The following is a 20,292-nucleotide window of genomic DNA, read 5'->3' as shown; positions in this document are numbered from 1 at the left end:
GAGCCAGAAAGGAAGTCAGTGGAAGACAGTGGCACCACTTCACTACTTCTGATGGCAGTGATGGAACTTTCCATGTCCTCAAAACTATTGAGTTCTGTTCTGGGCCATGCCTCTTAATCTTTGAATTCAGGTGTTTTCAGCCCCATCGACATGCAATATGCCTTTACAAACATTCGTGAGAGAATGAGTTGTTCTAAAGACCTCAGTGAATCTAAGTGTGGTCCTGTGAAAGGTGTCACGGTTACAAGAAATCAGTTCATGAAATTTCTCCCCTCCTGGATGTTCCACAATCAGCTGTGAGTGGTATTAGTGCAACATGGAAGTGCTTAGTCATAGCCACAAAGTGTCAGGCTACATAAAGTTACAGAGCGGGGTTGCCGGCTGTTGAGGCGCTTAGTGCATGAAAGTCACCAGCGCTCTGCTGACTCTATAACTGTAGCCTTCCAAACCACCTCTGTCATCAACATCAGCAGAAAAACTGTGCACTACAGCTTCGTGGCAGGTGCAGATGTTGCAACGACGGTTATCCGGTCGTTAAGTCTGACGTCACTAGCCGTGTCTGGGCCTAAACTCCGCTGCAGGTCCATATATGAAACGATCACTATGGCATTACTGAGAGTCGAAAAACTGTCTAAAGTCTTTCATCTTTAATAAAATGATCAGCGTTCTGCTCTACCAGGTGTAACAATTGAGTTTAACATCCAGGCATCCATGAAAACGAAATTTATGACATTTAACGGAGTTAGAAGTTAGTAGGAAGTTAGCTCGCTAGCTTCTATCTAAATACAATATAGCATGTCCTGACTGCGGGGTTTTGGAAACAAATTAAAACGTACAGCTCTGTTATCACTTCCAACATAAACGAAGACAGAAAACTAAACAGCAGTGACGTTTGTAGGGTTACTGAAGTTTGGCTAGCTGGTATATAATGATGTGCTACGTGACCGCTAGCGACACAGCTATGTTAGCATAATATAAACAAACAAACTTTTTTTCCACTCAATAAAAGTTACTGTGAGTGTTCTCGGTGGTCAGGAACAAATGTAATTGCATGGCAGGATGCTGTAAAAGGACCAAACTTCAGCCAGGAGAACAACTGAGATAATCCATCCACAATACGAGGTTAGTCATTCATATACTGCTGCATGGGCTGGGCTGTAGTTACATCCTAAGGTTTTAAAAACTGAGCTTAAATAAATGATTAGCGGTAATAAAACCCGAGGGAGGTCAACAAGGCAAGGCAAGGCAAGGCAAGTTTATTTGTATAGCACAATTCAACAACAAGGTGGTTCAAAGTGCTTTACAGAGACATTAGAAACAAAAACAAATAAAAAGCATGATTTAAAATTGATTAAAACAAGCAAACAAACTAACTAACAAACAAACAAACAAACAAACAAAACAGTATGTAAAATCAAAACAGATAAAATCAGAACAATAGATAAAATCAGCAGTTAAAATGTAAGTTTTGAAGTTTAAGCTTAAAAGTGTGGATTTGGTGCTTTATTCAAATGCAGCTGAGAACAGGTGAGTCTTCAACCTGGATTTAAATAAACTATGTGTTTCAGCTGATCTGAGGCTTTCTGGGAGTTTGTTCCAGATATAAGGAGCATAAAAGCTGAATGCAGCTTCTCCGTGTCTGGTTCTGACTCTGGGAACTGATAAAAGACCGGATCCAGATGACCTGAGGGATCTGGATGGTTCATACTGGGTCAGGAGGTCACTGATGTATTTTGGTCCTAAACCATTCAGAGCGTTATAGACCAGCATCAGAACTTTAAAGTCTATTCTCTGACGGACAGGCAGCCAGTGTAAAGACCTCAGAGCTGGACTGATGTGGTCCACTTTTTTGGTCTTAGTGAGGACTCGAGCAGCAGAGTTCTGAATGAGCTGTAGTTGTCTGACTGATTTTTTAGGTAGACCTGTAAAGATGCTGTTACAGTAATCAAGCCTACTAAAGATGAATGCGTGGACTAGTTTTTCCAGGTCCTGTTGAGACATCAGATCTTTTATCCTCGAAATATTTTTGAGGTGATAGTAAGCTGATTTTGTTATTGTCTTAATGTGTTTTTCTAAGTTTAGGTCTGCATCCATCACTACACCCAAATTTCTCGCCTGGTCTGTGGTTTTTAGGTGTATAGATTGAAGTTCTCTGGTGACCTGTAATCGTTTTTCTTTGGCACCAAAGACTATTACCTCAGTTTTGTTTTTGTTTAGCTGGAGAAATTTTTGGCACAACCAGTCATTAATTTCCTCAATGCATTTACCAAGAGCCTGTACAGGGCCTCGGTCTCCTGGTGACATTGTGATATATATTTGTGTGTCATCTGCATAGCTATGATAGTTTATTTTGTTGTTCTTTATAATCTGTGCCAGTGGGAGCATGTAAATGTTAAACAGAGGGGGTCCCAAGATGGAACCTTGGGGAACTCCACATGTGATACTTGTCTGCTCAGATGTGAAGTTACCTATTGATACAAAGTATTTCCTGTTTTCTAAGTATGTTTTGAACCAGTTTAGTACAGTTCCTGAAAGACCTGCCCAGTTCTCCAGTCGTTTGAGTAATATGTTGTGGTCAACTGTATCAAATGCTGCACTGAGATCCAGTAAAACTAAGACTGACATTTTTCCACTGTCTGTATTTAGACATATGTCATTGAACACTTTGGTCAGAGCGGATTCAGTGCTGTGGTTCTGTCTAAAACCTGACTGGAAGGCATCATAGCAGTTATTCTGTTTTAAGAAGTAACTGAGCTGTTGAGAAACTGCTTTTTCAATGATCTTACTTAAAAATGGGAGATTTGAGATCGGCCTGTAGTTGTTCATTTGTGTCTTGTCAAGATTGTCCTTTTTCAGTATAGGTTTTATTACAGCAGTTTTTAGTGGTTCTGGAAACACACCTGACATTAAAGAAAAGTTGACGATCTGTAACAGGTCTGACTCCAAAGTCTTTGAGACCTTTTTGAAAAAACTTGTTGGCAGGACATCTAAACAGCAGGAGGAGGAGTTCAGTTGACCTAAGATGTCCTCCAGGTCTTTGCTGTTAATAGGTTGAAACTGTTTCATGGTGTTTAAACAGTTTTTTGGTGGACACAGTACATATCCTGGATCTGCTGTTGATGTACCAATTGCTTGTCTAATTTCTTGGATTTTTTCAGTGAAGAATTTGGCAAAGTCATTGCAGGCCATGGTTGAATGAAGTTCAGCTGCCACTGGCACAGGAGGGTTTGTTAGCCTGTCAACTGTGGAAAATAAGACCCGAGCATTATGACTGTTTTTAGTGATGATGTCAGAGAAGTAGGACCTCCTTGCACTCCTCAGTTGTAAATTATAATTGTGAAGTTTCTCTTTATAGATGTCATAGTGAACCTGGAGGTTTGTTTTTCTCCATCTGCGCTCAGCTTTCCTACACTCTCTTTTTTTCATTTTTCACTAGTGTGAAGTTTCTCCATGGAGACTTTTTCCTTCCAGAGATAACCTTCACCTTAATGGGAGCAATTATATCCATTACATTTAACATTTTTAAATTGAAGCTATTGACGAGCTCATTGACTGAACCTCTGGACAGGTCAGGTGTTAATGGGAAGACCTGGTTAAATATCTCACTACTGTGTTCAGTTATACACCGTTTTGTGATCACTGCTGTTGATATATTTGTGTGGGCTGAGATTTTACTTTCAAAGAAAACACAGTAATGATCAGACACGCCCACATCAGACACAGTAATGTTTGAAATGCTCAGGCCCTTGGAGATCAGTAGGTCAAGAGTGTGTCCTCTATTATGTGTGGCCTCTGTTACATGCTGAGTCAGCCCAAAGTTGCCCAGAGTGTTACTCAGATCAGTGATCACTGACTGTTTTAGGAGCTTCTTGAGATTAAATAGAAGAAAATACAAATCATTAAACATGTTAACAACACAAAAACCACACAGCAAATTCAAAAGTGTTAAATGTTTTGGTGTTAATAGTCTTCTTGCAAAAGTAGAGTTAATTTTACTCTAAGCAGAGTCACATTCTTTTAATGTAATTCTGAGGTGTAAAATGATAGTAGTTAAAATCGAGTGTTAAAAATGAGTGTTTCTATGTCAAATCTGGAGGTGTTACAATGGAAACATTAACTCTTGACCTCTTAACTCTGAACTCCTACAGGGGCTATGACACCAATAGAGTAAATTCACAGACTCCGCCCCCAGCACGGCTCCAATCGAAGCTGAAGTGAAGCCGTTTCAGAACATTTTGCTCTACATATTTGAGTTGTTTGCCATGCTTGGTAAGTCATTTTTTCAAAGATTGTTTCAATTATTATTATGAGCTTTTACTTCTGTGGCTCTTTGGAGTTGAGACAAAGCTGTGTGAAAGGCATTAGCCATGTTGCTCGCTGATAGCATAATATTCTGTTTTAGCTAGCTGAAAGGTATTGTTTGCGGGCAAATACCACAGCCTTGAAAAAAGCTTCCATGTGAATTTTCAGTCAAACTTTTGGTCAAATACACCTAAAACAATGTCTAGAATGTGAAATGTTGGTATAATGGTGCTACTTGAAGCCTGAAAACGATCAGCTATAAAAAAAACAAAAAACAAAAAAAAAACACGAGCAAACAGCAGTAGCTGACGTCCCGACTGGATTCTACGTTAGCATTTAGATCCCTCCAGAGTTTTGTGCACACGGTTTAGGTAAAAATTAAAAAGGTTGAGGTTTTACATTTAGTTCAGTATTACCTGTTGCCTGTGTCCTTGTCTTTTGGGAAAATACTTTACACAAGTAATGGCTCAAAGAGGATTCCTTTTTTTTTTCTTTTTTTTACTGTGCTGCAATTGTTTACTGGATTATTTGTGCCGTTAATTAGTGTCAACTAATTTTTATTCAATCTCTGCACAGGATATGCTTGTGAAGATGGAATATGAGGGAGAGCAGAAGTGTGTTGAAGTTCCACAAAGGGATGAATGAAGGACATGCATATTGTATTGAAGAAATAAGTGATGAGATGCTGTTATTTGCATTTACCAGCTCACCTATGTCAGACCTTTTGATAAACAAAATTCTAATGAAAGTGAGAACATGTATACTGTTACATCTTTCAGAAAATGTTTTGAAATTGTGGTGCACAGTTCAGAATAAATGTTTTTCAAAAACCATTGCATCATTTTAGTAAATGTTTATTTCCAAAAGAAATTTCTAGAAGTTCAGAACAGTAAAATTCCCGCTTTTTAGAATGAATTAGAAGATAACTCTTACGTAGTTAAAGTAAAATACTCTTTGAGAGTTAATATATAAACTCTTAACACCAAGTGTTAAATTATCAACTCCAGACAGATTTGGTGTTTAACACTAAATCAGAGTTAACGTACCAACTCTCCAAAAAGAGTTAAATTAACACTCTCTGGTGTGGACCCATATAGACTTTAATAGTGTTGAAATCAAATCCGACAGTGTTAATTTGGACATGCTGGATTTGCTGTGCATATTAAACGCAGACTACTTTAGGCCCGGAAGTAGGATTCGTCACGTCATCACTTAACGACCGGATAAGGATCAATGGTTATCATGTGTTGGACTTGTGGATGATTCCCTGACGATCTTTTGGGACAACATCCAGCATGTCCAAATTAACACTGTCGGATTTGATTTCAACACTATTAAAGTGTCTATATGGGTCCACACCAGAAAGTGTTAATTTAACTCTTTTTGGAGAGTTGGTACGTTAACTCTGATTTAGTGTTAAACACCAAATCTGTCTGGAGTTGATAATTTAACACTTGGTGTTAAGAGTTTATATATTAACTCTCAAAGAGTATTTTAGTTTAACTACGTAAGAGTTATCTTCTAATTCATTCTAAAAAGCGGGAATTTTACTGTTCTGAACTTCTAGACATTTCTTTTGGAAATAAACATTTACTAAAAAGATGCAATGGTTTTTGAAAAACATTTATTCTGAACTGTGCACCACAATTTCAAAACATTTTCTGAAAGATGTAACAGTATACATGTTCTCACTTTCATTAGAATTTTGTTTATCAAAAGGTCTGACATGGTAAATGCAAATAACAGCATTCTCATCACTTATTTCTTCAATACAATATGCATGTCCTTCACTTTGTGGAACTTCAACGCACTTCTGCTCTCCCCCATATTCCATCTTCACAAGCATATCCTGTGCGGAGATTGAATAAAAATTAGTTGACACTAATTAATGGCACAAATAATCCAGTAAACAATTGCAGCACAGTAAAAAAAAAGGAATCCTCTTTGAGCCATTACTTGCGTAAAGTATTTTCCCAAAAGACAAAGACACAGGCAACAGGTAATACTGAACTAAATGTAAAACCTCAACCTTTTTCATTTTTACCTAAACCGTGTGCACAAAACTCTGGAGGGATCTATGCTAACGTAGAATCCAGTCAGGACGTCTGCTACTGCTGTTTGCTCGTTTTTTATTTTATTTTTATTGGCGATCGTTTTCAGGCTTCAAGTAGCACCATTATACCAACATTTCACATTCTAGACATTGTTTTAGGTGTATTTGACCAAAGGTTTGACTGAAAATTCACATGCAAGCTTTTTTTCAAGGCTGTGGTATTTGCCCGCAAACAATACCTTTCAGCTAGCTAAAACAGAATATTATGCTATCAGCGAGCAACATGGCTAATGCCTTTCACACAGCTTTGTCTCAACTCCAAAGAGCCACAGAAGTAAAAGCTCATAATAATAATTGAAACAATCTTTGAAAAAATGACTTACCAAGCATGGCAAACAACTCAAATATGTAGAGCAAAATGTTCTGAAACGGCTTCACTTCAGCTTCGATTGGAGCCGTGCTGGGGGCGGAGTCTGTGAATTTACTCTATTGGTGTCATAGCCCCTGTAGGAGTTCAGAGTTAAGAGGTCAAGAGTTAATGTTTCCATTGTAACACCTCCAGATTTGACATAGAAACACTCATTTTTAACACTCGATTTTAACTACTATCATTTTACACCTCAGAATTACATTAAAAGAATGTGACTCTGCTTAGAGTAAAATTAACTCTACTTTTGCAAGAAGACTATTAACACCAAAACATTTAACACTTTTGAATTTGCTGTGTACCTGTAACTGTAAAAAAAAAAAGGACAAATGGATGCAAACTCCATTGTTGTAGGATTAAAATGTAATATTATTAATAAAGTTCATGATCAACTTCAGCCAGTCATTAAACTATTTTTAAGAAACTTTGATAGAACATTTAGAGATAAGCTAAAATACAAAAGTCAAAACACACAAAAACAACTGTGAACTTATATTCTCTTTGAACCTTGTGATATTTGTAATCTGAAACCAAGTCTTCGCAGAAGAAATGGACATTGCTTACTAAAACTTTGTATATTTTCATATTTGTAACTAACATAGAGATGAATATGCTGTGCACAGTGAAGCACAAAGAGGGTTGTGGGCTGCAGCTGTGGCCTCTATCTCTGGATTTAGGGCAAATCTGAAGGACTAATGCAAACAGACAGTGAGATGTGCATTCAAACACAGAGAGACTAGCATGTTTTTATGAATGTATATTAAATGCTTGAATGCAAAGACACCATTCAAGTACATGTTCTCACACAAAGAGAACCATTTTGTACACCAGGATGTACTACAAAGGCAAAAACACCCTGGTATCCTTACTGGTGTCCTCAGTATTTAGCCACTCGGTTTAATCAGGCTGTATGTAGATAGTAAACAGGATGTAAAGGGCAAAAAATAGATGGTTTGCAAAAATATATGAGACAGCCATCTTTTTCTTTTGACAGTGACTTACCCCTTTACTAACTTGTTATAAATATATGAACAATTGGGAGAAAAGGAGATGCTGGTCCACTGGTTACACTGGAAGCCCCATTGTTGCCTATTTGATGGATTTCCAGAGTGATCAAGAGTAAACTTTGTCAAATGTGAAAGATTAAAAAACAGCTTAAAGCCCTCAGTGCGTAGCTTCATCTTAGTGACATCCTGTGCTCTCTGTGAGCTGCTGCATTGCATGTGTATGAGCTCGGAGCTGTCAACCACAGACTGTTATGAACATCCACAGCGCAGCTATAAATTCCACCGGGATATGCTTCGAACTTCACCTACTCAAAACGTCCTTGGTGTTAAACACAACGGCCATGCTTCAGTCTGACATACGCATACAGCCTTGACCCCACACACAGGAAGCATCAGTGCAGGGTTTTTTTGCTTTAAAAGTGAATGCCACTTCCTGTTAGGAGGTGTGGGATCATCAGGAAGTGGGTCAACCCTGTGTTCATGACTCACAATCCCCATGCGACATCACAGTAATACCCTAATGGCAGTCTGTCAAGTTATCAACCCGTCGGTAGCACTGGGACGAGCCACTGTCATGTCAAAAAGTCAGCAGGAAAGGCAGAGATGCTACATGTTGTATCTCAACAGAGCCTTGACATTTAGAAAACATGAGATGCAGCCTTTACATAGCTGCTGCTGCCAAAGTCACATGGATGAAGGTTAAAAAAACATGCTTTCACAAAAGGTAAGCTGACTGTATGCCAGAGTAAAGAGGTATATAAATATACACAGATTTATTAAGAGCTATGTCTAATAATAATGACTATAGTATTTTAGCAACATTTGGTATGGTTGGGTCCAAAAACCATTTTAAGCAAAATACTCTTGTTGACTCACTGACATTTCAGGCACTATTCATCATCATTTTGCATCATCACTGACAGCTGCATAAAGGGTCATTCTAAAAGTTGGAAAATGTGGTGCATTACATTGGGGAATAAGTAAATAAATGGTACTATATAATGCATACTGAGTGAATTCAGCCACAGGCTAAAATATGCATAAAGCAGAGAGCATAAAAATAAATGCACGGCTTGTGTCATGAAAGTAACTTAAAAGATTAGCATGAATATTTTCTCAGTATTGCTGGCAGTTATTTGCTAGTAGTTTAGACTTGACAAATTCATAACATAGCAGCCCCAAGTTTCTGCAAGTGTCCCTGAACAAAGGGTTCAGGAATATTTTTACTTCCAGGAAATGAAGGTGACTTAGTTGCTTTAAGCCACAACAGCTATTAGACACAGTGAATCAATGTGCCAAACGTCTAGATCCAAACATTGGGTTTGAATTACATTTGAACTGCCACTGCAAACCAGTTAAATTAAACTTACTTGTCTAAATATGTATAAATACATTGATTTTGAGTTAAAAGTAATATATGAAGTTATATATTGTGTCAGATGCACACAAATAATTGTAAATAACTAAGGTATTTAAATAAGATGTAATAAGATATAACTCAGCGGAAACAGCCTGAGGGACACTGACACAGGATCAGATTGTTTTAAGGCTGTGCCAATCCCAGATTAGACTCTGGTGGGTCTCCATAATTGAGGTTTTGCTGACACGTGACTACTGAACACATGGCAATAACTTGTTTGTCATTTTGGATGTATGTAAATCATGGTCATTATATCATTACAGCTATCAGTATCAGATGACAAACATCTACCTTACACCAGTAACATTATTTTTTATTTCAGAAGATTATTATTTTTTGTATTCGTTAAACCTACTGACTCACTGATAGTTTGGAATCACCTGTTAGCCTTTAAATCATGTTTTTGAAATGTGGGAGGAAGCCAGAGTACATCAGCAGGAACATGGAGAACATTCAGACTCCACACAGAAAGGTCCCAGTCAGGCCACGAGATTCAATGTGATAGAAATGCATCGGTGACAATGCTAACATCCCAATTGTGCTCATGAGGAATCAAGCCACAGTCCACTGAGCAACGAGCAATCTGGAAGCATGGTTCCCTCAATGGACAGTCAGTAAATTTACTGTGTAGCAGCACAAGCTTTTCTATATTTTTGAAACTCGCAAAAGCAAAGGAGGCATAATTCGATGAGCTCTCATTTAATGGAGGCAATGAAGCTGCTGCCGGGAATTCTAGGGGAGAAGGAAAGGGGGGACTCATCTGTCCTGATGCAGGAACTGATCGGTGGCCTGACTGAACTGAATCACATTACAGTCATTTTTGCAGGGAACAACAGGAAGCTTGTTACTCATACATGATCCTCAGCTTAGTAATCAGCAGTGTGGGCAACACTGGCAGTCAGCATCTGCAGAATGTCTTCCTGCAGTCTCCTTTCAGTATTATAATATAACAGTGTTTCTGATAATATACATTTTGCACTATATGTCAGATGTAGGGTAGCACAAGTAGCAGCAAATATCCCCCCACGCCCCCCCTATGCACACATCCAATTGTTGACACACTAGGCCAGGGGTCAGCAACCTTTAGCACCGACGCGATTTCAACGCAAAAGAAAACACTGGGAGCCGCAAATACTTTTTGACATCTAAAATGAAGATAACACTGTATATATATATATTTACCTTTATGCTTTGTGTGAACAACTAAGGTGTGTTGCTTAAATCCATGAAGTGCTACAGAGAAAATTACATTTTATTTATGTAATTAACACATTTTGAACTCTTAAAGAAACATAACAAAAGGAAAGACTCGGAACTAAAATGATCCATGTAGCAAACAAAAACTGTTGTGAGCCGCCACCCTTATATTGCCTTTGGACTTTTGGAGCCTGGACCTGACTTTTAAAAAACAATTGGAAAAAAAGCACTATGCTGCTGAAAAATGAAAAATAGATATTTACAAAATTCTGCCTAAATATGTATTTTACCTGGTTAATGTATGTGGCGGGGCGTGGTTTGCAGCGCCGCTGCAGGGGAGGCGGACGCACCTGAGCGGCACCAGCAATCACGCCTCGCCGCCTTAATGTCTGTGCCATCTATGCTGTTGTGTTGGTATGTGTCGGGCTGTGAGCTTTAACACCGACTGTATACGTACAGCAACCGTGTGTGAAAAGTGGTCAATAAAGAGATGCTGAAAAGCGTGTTCATGGAAACATCGTCGAGTCTGCTGTGATATCTTTACAATGGGACTTCTGCTCCTGAACCTCTGCGCACAGCATCTGCAAATCGGGGCTGTGCGAAGTCAGTTTCATCTTTACACAGGACTGTAAGTTGTCATCTGTGAGGCGTGAGCGGTGTTTGTTTTTAACATAGTTCACGGCGGAGAACAGCTGCTGACATAACATGGATCCGAAGATCCATTATTGGCTTACCTGGGGTTGAAAGTCTCGATAAATGCATGGCGTTTCGGCGGGTACACCGGCTTCCGCAAGTGTGACGCTTATTTTGAGCGATGAAAAACTAATAGAATATAATTTTATATTTATATTTCAATATCACAAATATCTTCCAATTTAGAACTACAAGTTAAAAAAGAACTAACATAAATAAAATACACTTCAGCTAATTACTTAAAAAAAAGATTTTTTTTCCCAAACCACGCGGAGCCGCACTAAAAGGACTAAAGAGCCGCATGCGGCTCCGGAGCCACAGGTTGCCGACCCCTGCCCTAGGCTGTCATCTAGTTGACCTATACCAAACCATAGCTTGATACAGTGACCTATGATCAAAATGCCTCTTTCTACCCCTGAGTTATACTGTTTAATAATGCAAGCAAGACAAGTTTGTTTTTTTCCAGAAAATTCTAAAATTGACCTTAAAAGCTTGACACATTAAAATGTCAAACCTTCATCATTTTCTCCCGTCTTATGACATTTCATGATCTTTTGCATTAATTACTATTCAGTTTATTCTTGTTTTTTGCTGTTTGACAGTTTCTGTTCAGTTTGAGTCCAAGTCAGTGTTTGTAAACCCTCCAAGTTCTGGTCGGAAAAAAAATCTTATCACACTGGTGCTAAGCATAATCATTACAGTCGCATTCGCCCTTTTGATCTGATGTATTGGGATGCCAACAACAGTTATTGGTCGTGTCCAAATTCATGGGCTGCATCCTCCTGAGGCCCCATTTGTAGACCGATTACGTCACAGCGACGTGCCGAAGGCTGTCCAAATTCGTAGACTCCTCCGAATGCAGCCGAAAAATGCGTACTCCTTTTCCCCGAATTTGAAGGATGGGTCGGGTGTGTCCTTCGTGGCCTACCATATCCCAGAATTCATAGCGCGGCCCAGCCAAACTCCAGTTTCCAACAATGGCGGCCGCTACTAAGTTTTAAAATTACTCATACTAATCTTTCTGGGTCACAAAATAAACTTTTAACATATTTTCAGTAGTAGCTGTGTAAACATCAAATATCTGCTCGGTTTATCAAGTTATCGCATATTTGCAAAAGTGCTTCGACGTTTTCGGAGACGTCTGCTACCCACCAGCTCGATAGCTAGCCGGGAGCTCGAGTGTTACTGATGCGGCCGAGAACGGCACAACTCCCGGCACATCATTTTCAGATCACCGCGGACTTTCGCTGCTCTGGTTAAACGTAATATATAAGTCACTTAGACAACCTAAAAATGTTATTGTTGGGCTTTTTTCAGTGTTTTGTTTGTTCGTGAGTAAATCGGTTTGGCTGAGATTAAAGTTATAAGATTAGATTAGATAAAATAAAACTTTATTAATCCCCTGGGTGGGTTCCTCCTTGGTTTTTACACAGCTGACTAAACATCAAACAGAAACTGATTAAACAGAAGTATGAGACAGTCGAGAATTTACGCCAGTGTCCTGTCATATTTTAGATAGCAAGGAGCAGACGGCTGAGTTTATTAAACTCCACCGAGATAGCGGTGACGCTAATCTGAAGGCTAGACCGTCCAATTTAACAGCCGTTTACTTCCGGCCTACCCGACCTTCTGAGGACCCGGACCACGTAGACCGCGAAGGGAGAGATTTCTGAAAAAATTCAAATGTACAGCTCTGCTGTCACTTCCAACATAAATGAAGACAGAAAACTAAACAGTACTGATGTTTATAGAGTTACTGAAGTTGGGCTAGCTGTTATTTAATGATGTGCTATGTGATCGCTAGCGACACAGCTATATTAACATAACATAAAGCTGGAGGATGAACGCTAACGTTTTTCCACTCGATAAAAGTTAATGTGAAGGTTCCCGATGGTTAGAGAAAAAAATGTAATCGCATGGCAGGATGCTGTAAACGGACCAAACTTCAGTCAGGAGAACAACTGAGTTCCTTCCAGAATACGAGGTTAGTCATTAATATACTGCAATAGCAATTCAACATTAACCCTTTAAGACCTACCATAGAACCAAGTCCTCCAGAGCTTATATTATATTTTTTCATGTTGTAGTGCCATTTTTGGGAGCATTTCAAGTTGATATACATCAATACAACTATTATAGCCCAAATTTTAATAATATGTCTGCATTAAGTGCATAGTAATTACATAAATTGCAAAAAAGTGCAATAAACTACAAAAGAATTAAAAATCGTTTTTGTTTTTTTAACATATATTTCTAGTTAGAGAAATTTAAGAGGCTTATCCCTCAAAACTGTAAATACAAAAAAGTTGCACAAAATAGTTTCCCACCACAGGAAATTTATTTTAAGTGTCTTCATAGGGCGATCGTGGCTCAAGAGTTGGGAGTTCGCCTTGTAATCGGAAGGTTGCCGGTTCGAGCCCCGGCTTGGACAGTCTCGGTCGTTGTGTCCTTGGGCAAGACACTTCACCCGTTGCCTACTGGTGGTGGTCAGAGGGCCCGGTGGCGCCAGTGTCCGGCAGCCTCGCCTCTGTCAGTGCGCCCCAGGGCGGCTGTGGCTACAATGTAGCTTACCATCACCAATGTGTGTGTGAATGGGTGGATGACTGGATATGTAAAGCGCTTTGGGGTCCTTAGGGACTAGTAAAGCGCTATATAAATACAGGCCATTTACCATTTATAGTTTTATTTTTGAAATACACCAATTTTTATATACTGCAAGAAAAACGAAAATAAATATTATAATGCAAATTTGCAAAAAAACAGCATATGCATCAAAACAAACTATTTCCAGCAGTGCAATATGAGCATCCCCAGATGACACAGAAACCAGAAAGTCAAACATAACTTTTAAAACACCATATAGGCCCACAAGGCCCTATGGTAAAAAACATCTCCGCAAATCCAGGTTGGGCAGGACATGGCGACTACGAGAGTGGCTCACGCACGCAGGAGACCAGAACAGCCAAGATGCTAAGGCCCTGATGGAAAAAAAAAAAAGGATCGGCAAAGCGTGTTTCTGGAATATTGTGTTTTTGTTGCTGCAAGTGCTTTTTATGCAGTTTTTGCAAAGCTATATGTGGAAGGAAACCGTGACCTAGGACAAGCTGATGGCATAAGATGTAAGTACAACTCCTCCGGTTTCATATGCAAAAAAATTATTGCACTAGCTTACGTGGTTGCAGTGCTACCGGGATTTAGCAATAGTTGCGCAAAACGAAGCGTGCCCGCTCCGACCGGCTTTAAAGGGTTAATGAATGCATGGTACGGAAGTGGAGGAAGCAAGAAAAATGAGTTGAATAAAGTTTGGCTTATCTGACTGTTTTATTTCACGTAATGTGCCTTATAATTCGGTGCGCCTTATAGTCTGAAAAATACGGCAAGTATTTCCATAATTTTGAAACTCACAAAAACAAAGTAATCCAAGTTCAGTGCTGCGTCTTTGTATCTACAATCCACAAAGGCTGAAAAAGTTCTATTACTCTTTTGAGTCGTTTTTAGGGTGTGATTTACAAATTAAGGCATTTTAGTACTTTATAAGTCTTCTTAATCAACAATTTCCCGTGAGGTTTCCTTCCCTCTGTGTTTGAATATCACCACTGAGACTCATTACCCTATTAAACTGCACTAAAGCAGGTAATGTGGATCTCCGCTAATAGGATTTCTGAGTCAGAGAAGATATTGACCTTGACAAGAAGGGATGCGCATTTCTGAGCATATTCATCCTGATATATTAGACCATATACATTTAGCAAATGTTTTGTCTCAAGTGACTCTTCTGAAAATAAACAGATTTCAGAGGCAGAAGTACAGTGGGGCAAAAAAGTATTTAGTCAGCCACCGATTGTGCAAGTTCCCCCACCTAAAATGATGACAGAGGTCAGTAATTTGCACCAGAGGTACACTTCAACTGTGAGAGACAGAATGTGAAAAAAAAATCCATGAATTCACATGGTAGGATTTGTAAAGAATTTATTCGTAAATCAGGGTGGAAAATAAGTATTTGGTCAATAACAAAAATACAACTCAATACTTTGTAACATAACCTTTGTTGGCAATAACAGAGGTCAAACATTTACTATAGGTCTTTACCAGGTTTGCACACACAGTAGCTGGTATTTTGGCCCATTCCTCCATGCAGATCTTCTCGAGAGCAGTGATGTTTTGGGGCTGTCGCCGAGTAACACGGACTTTCAACTCCCGCCACAGATTTTCTATGGGGTTGAGGTCTGGAGACTGGCTAGGCCACTCCAGGACTTTCAAATGCTTCTTACGGAGCCACTCCTTTGTTGCCCGGGCGGTGTGTTTTGGATCATTGTCATGTTGGAAGACCCAGCCTCGTTTCATCTTCAAAGTTCTCACTGATGGAAGGAGGTTTTGGCTCAAAATCTCACGATACATGGCCCCATTCATTCTGTCCTTAACACGGATCAGTCGTCCTGTCCCCTTGGCAGAAAAACAGCCCCATAGCATGATGTTTCCACCCCCATGCTTCACAGTAGGTATGGTGTTCTTGGGATGCAACTCAGTATTCTTCTTCCTCCAAACACGACGAGTTGAGTTTATACCAAAAAGTTCTACTTTGGTTTCATCTGACCACATGACATTCTCCCAATCCTCTGCTGTATCATCCATGTGCTCTCTGGCAAACTTCAGACGGGCCTGGACATGCACTGGCTTCAGCAGCGGAACACGTCTGGCACTGCGGGATTTGATTCCCTGCCGTTGTAGTGTGTTACTGATGGTGACCTTTGTTACTTTGGTCCCAGCTCTCTGCAGGTCATTCACCAGGTCCCCCCGTGTGGTTCTGGGATCTTTGCTCACCGTTCTCATGATCATTTTGACCCCACGGGATGAGATCTTGCGTGGAGCCCCAGATCGAGGGAGATTATCAGTGGTCTTGTATGTCTTCCATTTTCTGATGATTGCTCCCACAGTTGATTTTTTCACACCAAGCTGCTTGCCTATTGTAGATTCACTCTTCCCAGTCTGGTGCAGGTCTACAATACTTTTCCTGGTGTCCTTCGAAAGCTCTTTGGTCTTGGCCATGGCGGAGTTTGGAGTCTGACTGTTTGAGGCTGTGGACAGGTGTCTTTTATACAGATGATGAGTTCAAACAGGTGCCATTCATACAGGTAACGAGTGGGGGACAGAAAAGCTTCTTACAGAAGACGTTACAGGTCTGTGAGAGACAGAGATTTTCCTTGTTTGAGGTGACCAAATACTTATTTTCCACCCTGATTTACGAATAAATTCTTTACAAATCCTACCATGTGGATTCATGGATTTTTTTTTCACATTCTGTCTCTCACAGTTGAAGTGTACCTCTGGTGCAAATTACTGACCTCTGTCATCATTTTAAGTGGGGGAACTTGCACAATCGGTGGCTGACTAAATACTTTTTTGCCCCACTGTACATCTCATCTCTGGGGATGAAACAGCATTTCATTTTTGCTTTTTAGGTATCTAGCAACAAAGGATAGAAAAACGGAATGGTGCATGTCACAGTTACGATGTGATTGTGTGCAGCATATTAAAAGGCAGCAGGAAATGGGATGAAATAATCTGCATTCTCTGGAAGAGATAGTTTATATCCTATGTGTAGGACAGTAAGAGCCCTTTAATGCTAAAAATGATTTCCACGCTTGCTTCTTACTGTCTGCACACATAAGAGGCTTTTTAATAGCAAAGGATGAGCTCTTCATATTGCAAGTGCATAGAGAGACAAAACAGGAGTGGGAAAGTGAAGAGACAAAAGAAGTTTTACACTGGGATTGGGTAAAATTGCCACAGTCTTCCTGTTCTTGTGTGCAGACAACTAGGGCAGAGTAATGCATCAATCATGACTGTGCACTGCAGCCCTGCTCTCAACCCTACCTTCTCAGAGCGTGCTCAGTTTTGATCACAATGTTTCAGTACTGCAGTTGCACCCCTTTTCCTCCTTTCTTCACAAAGCCGTCATTGTTCATATTATTTCTTGTCAAATGCTGCTTGAATTGAAAAAAAGATTTGTGTGGTTAATTTTTTATCAGTGCACTTTTGGTACACATGTACGATACAAAAGCCTGTGTCGAATGCAAACTTTGGATCCAATTTCAACACCTCTAGCATGGCCTATTGTTAGTGTGATGTCTGCTATACCCTCTCATCCTCAACCCCAGGGAGACTCCCATCAGGGGTGTTATGGAATGGATTGAGAGAAGACCTGTGATTGGAGTTTCCTGTTATCTCCTTACCACAGCAACACAGCTGGCAGGACCACTGTTTCTGCAGGAAAGTGGCTGTATGTGTGAACATGTGTGCCGATGTGTTGGCCTGAAGAAGTGTCTGTTCATTTGCCTGTGAGTATAAATGTCAAGGGCCATATCTGCATACTAATGCATTTCTCTGTGTGTATGTGTGACGTGATATAAGAAAACATAAAGACTGCATCGTCTTTGTGTATGTTTTTAGGGGTATATACACTGAGTATATAAGAGCTAGTCAGCTTTTGGATATATGCTGTGTCCTAATCCTTCATTTAAATATGGACACAGTGTAAAACTTCCATTAAAATGTGACATTGCAGACACAATGCTAAATATTACAACTGCGGTTTCTCTATTTTCACGGTTTAACATTATTACATTACACAGTTATGCCAGATTTGTACTAAAAGTTGATATCTGCGGTCATTTTTGTCTCTATACTTACCCACTATATATATATATATATATATATATATATATATATATATATATATATATATATATATATATAAGGAAATAAACTGGTAGAAAAATAGGGCAAGCTGTTTCCCAGAGAATCAACAAGCTTAAATAGGCAGATAATTTAATTTATTTAACCAAAAATAAGAATGAGAAAAACCCTTCAAATTATAGACATTTCTAGAATAATGAGAAATGTTCCTTAGGATGAATTTCTTAGTTGATTAAATGTGGCAAAAACCCAAATAAACTGACTTATGTAAGAAGAGGAAAGCACGCAAGAAACAATCAGGATGTAATGGACAAGGTCAAAAATACAGTTTGAATCTAATTAAAATCATCTAATTTTAAACGCCATCAATATTTCAAACACTGTGCAACACACATAATATTGAATTTACACAATGTTTGGTGAGTGTGGCTAACCTTCTCTGCAGTTTTACATCAACTAACATGTTTGCAATGAATGTGACCCTAATAAATGAATGAATGAATGCCCAACTGTGCTGTTTTTATGAGACGTCTAAAATGTAACTCACTTTTCCACCTTGCTGGTTTACAACATCCTGGCACGGACACATGAGAGGCTGCTGACTTGCAATCCTAGTGAGAAAATATTATTATCCACCTTTGAGGGCTTCAGTTCTACAGAGTGTTTTATGGGTTCAACATAGTTCTCTGTTGGCACTGCATCGGCAGACAGCAGGGAACGCCTGTTGCCAGAAAGAGGAAGTATCGAAAGGATGTGGTGCTGATCCTCCAGCCAACTCCACAGAGGAGCAAAGTTACAAAATACAAAGAGCTGAAGTGAAACCAAGTGTTAAAAACAATGAAAAATGTCCACTGTAGCTACTGTCTGTGCTTTTTTTATTTTTATAATCACTGATTTTTGTTATTGTTTGTTCTTCTATTACTGTCACTCTCTTTCCTGTTTCAGCCCACTTGTCAATCAATCGACATCTGACCCACACAGAGTTGAGCTAGGCGGTGTTGGCTTTCTGAAGCTCTGCATGGGAATGTTTGCATGGGTTGAAAGCCATCTCTGTAGGGTCCATAAGCAGTTACCTATTAAAACAGACACAACTGTCTGTTTTAATGATTGATGCTAATGCTAGCCACCCTGGCTTGGTAGGGAAAGATTTGTGTTCCCAGATTAGCTGTGAGTGGCTGCTGGCAGGTACACGGCTAAAGCCCCAACCACATAGGGCTAGAGATCAGTTAGAGACATACTGGTAAATACCGGTTGCTAGGAAAAATGTGTATTCCCTGATAGACTTTGATGGGTAACTGGAGGTTGCTGGAAATCGCTAGGTGAAATTGGTCAAAAATTGGTCATCTTTGAGATGGTGCTCCACTGAAAACTTCCTTGTGATTTCTTTGGTTGTTGCAGATTGCTGATGTTGCCCATAGAAGATGCTGATTTGTCTGCAAAACACTTGCCAGCTACTCACTAAATTGTAGTGAAACTGTGATGGGTATAGGACAAATAAGTAAAAAGTGGATCTTTTTGAAATTTGTTGGTTTCAGTGTAAGGCACAGCTTTTATTTTGAAGGAGAGTGCTCTCTGTTTCATTATAGCTTGGTGTTTAATTAGCAAATGTTTGCACATAAGCCAACATCTTTCATGTAAACAAAGGGAGACCTTGGCAATCCGCTAGCCCCTAAAGTAATCACAAAGAAGTTTTTGGTGTAGAATTCTCTCTGCTACCCATTTCACTCAGCGACAGCCAGCAGCCTCCAACAACTCCTCGCCAACCATTCAGGAAATACACAGGAGGTCGTTGAACAGTCTCTAGGGCCTAAGCTTATTACTCACGGTCTTCAGTAGTTGAATTTCTAGCCGCGGTTACAGTAAATGTGCCCCCAAAAAGCTGAATATTTACCACCATTAACACAAAGTCATTGACTAGCATATAAAGCATTTAGCTACTAATGACTTAGCTTTTCCCTCCAGAGTTAGCGAAGAAACAAAGCGTAAATGCTGAAAGCTGATTTTATAATTGCCTAGTAAACAAAATGCAAATGATGTGTCTGCTAATTCTCATAGTTTATAAGTGGGAAACATACTATATGATCGCCATTAAATAATACCAGATAGTCAACAGATTTTTGAACTGCCCCAAGCTGTCCACACAAAATAAATCATTACAATGTTTACAGGACAATATGACACAAACGCAATGCTTTTGCAGTGTCTTTGTTATCTAGTCTTGAGTCAAACCTTGAAACAAAAGACCACACTGGGTGCCACTCCTGTCAGCTAAGAACAGAAAACAGGCTGCATTTCACACCGGGTCATAATATGATACAAATGGGACGTTTTTGCAGTGCTTTTGTTGTGTGGGCCTCAGCTTGCTACAGCATGCTTTTAGAAGTGAATGCACTATGAAAGACCGCAGCATAGACTTCACCCTAAAATCCCATGTGTACAGCTGCGGTGCTTCTCTGAAAGTTACAGCTTCTTATCTTTTTCTGTAAGCAGCACTGAG

At 39.5% G+C, this 20,292-nt stretch overlaps 1 protein-coding gene and 1 long non-coding RNA gene across 7 annotated transcripts in view; one reads left to right on the top strand and one right to left on the bottom strand.

Moving 5' to 3' along the window:
• Positions 1–20,292, bottom strand: part of dlgap4b (discs, large homolog-associated protein 4b) — a 146,565-nt gene that overhangs the window by 33,753 nt on the left and 92,520 nt on the right. The window lies entirely within an intron of this gene.
• LOC309707205 lies at positions 1,242–5,135 on the top strand. Its single transcript, XR_014276945.1, has 2 exons — positions 1,242–4,269; positions 4,879–5,135. It is a non-coding gene; the product is annotated as an uncharacterized lncRNA (long non-coding RNA).

Source organism: Aulonocara stuartgranti, assembly GCF_965226115.1.
Source record: "Aulonocara stuartgranti genome assembly, chromosome: 5".
Lineage (NCBI taxonomy): Eukaryota > Metazoa > Chordata > Actinopteri > Cichliformes > Cichlidae > Aulonocara > Aulonocara stuartgranti.
Note: the sequence above shows the minus strand (reverse complement) of the source record. Positions and strands in the feature narration are given on the sequence as shown.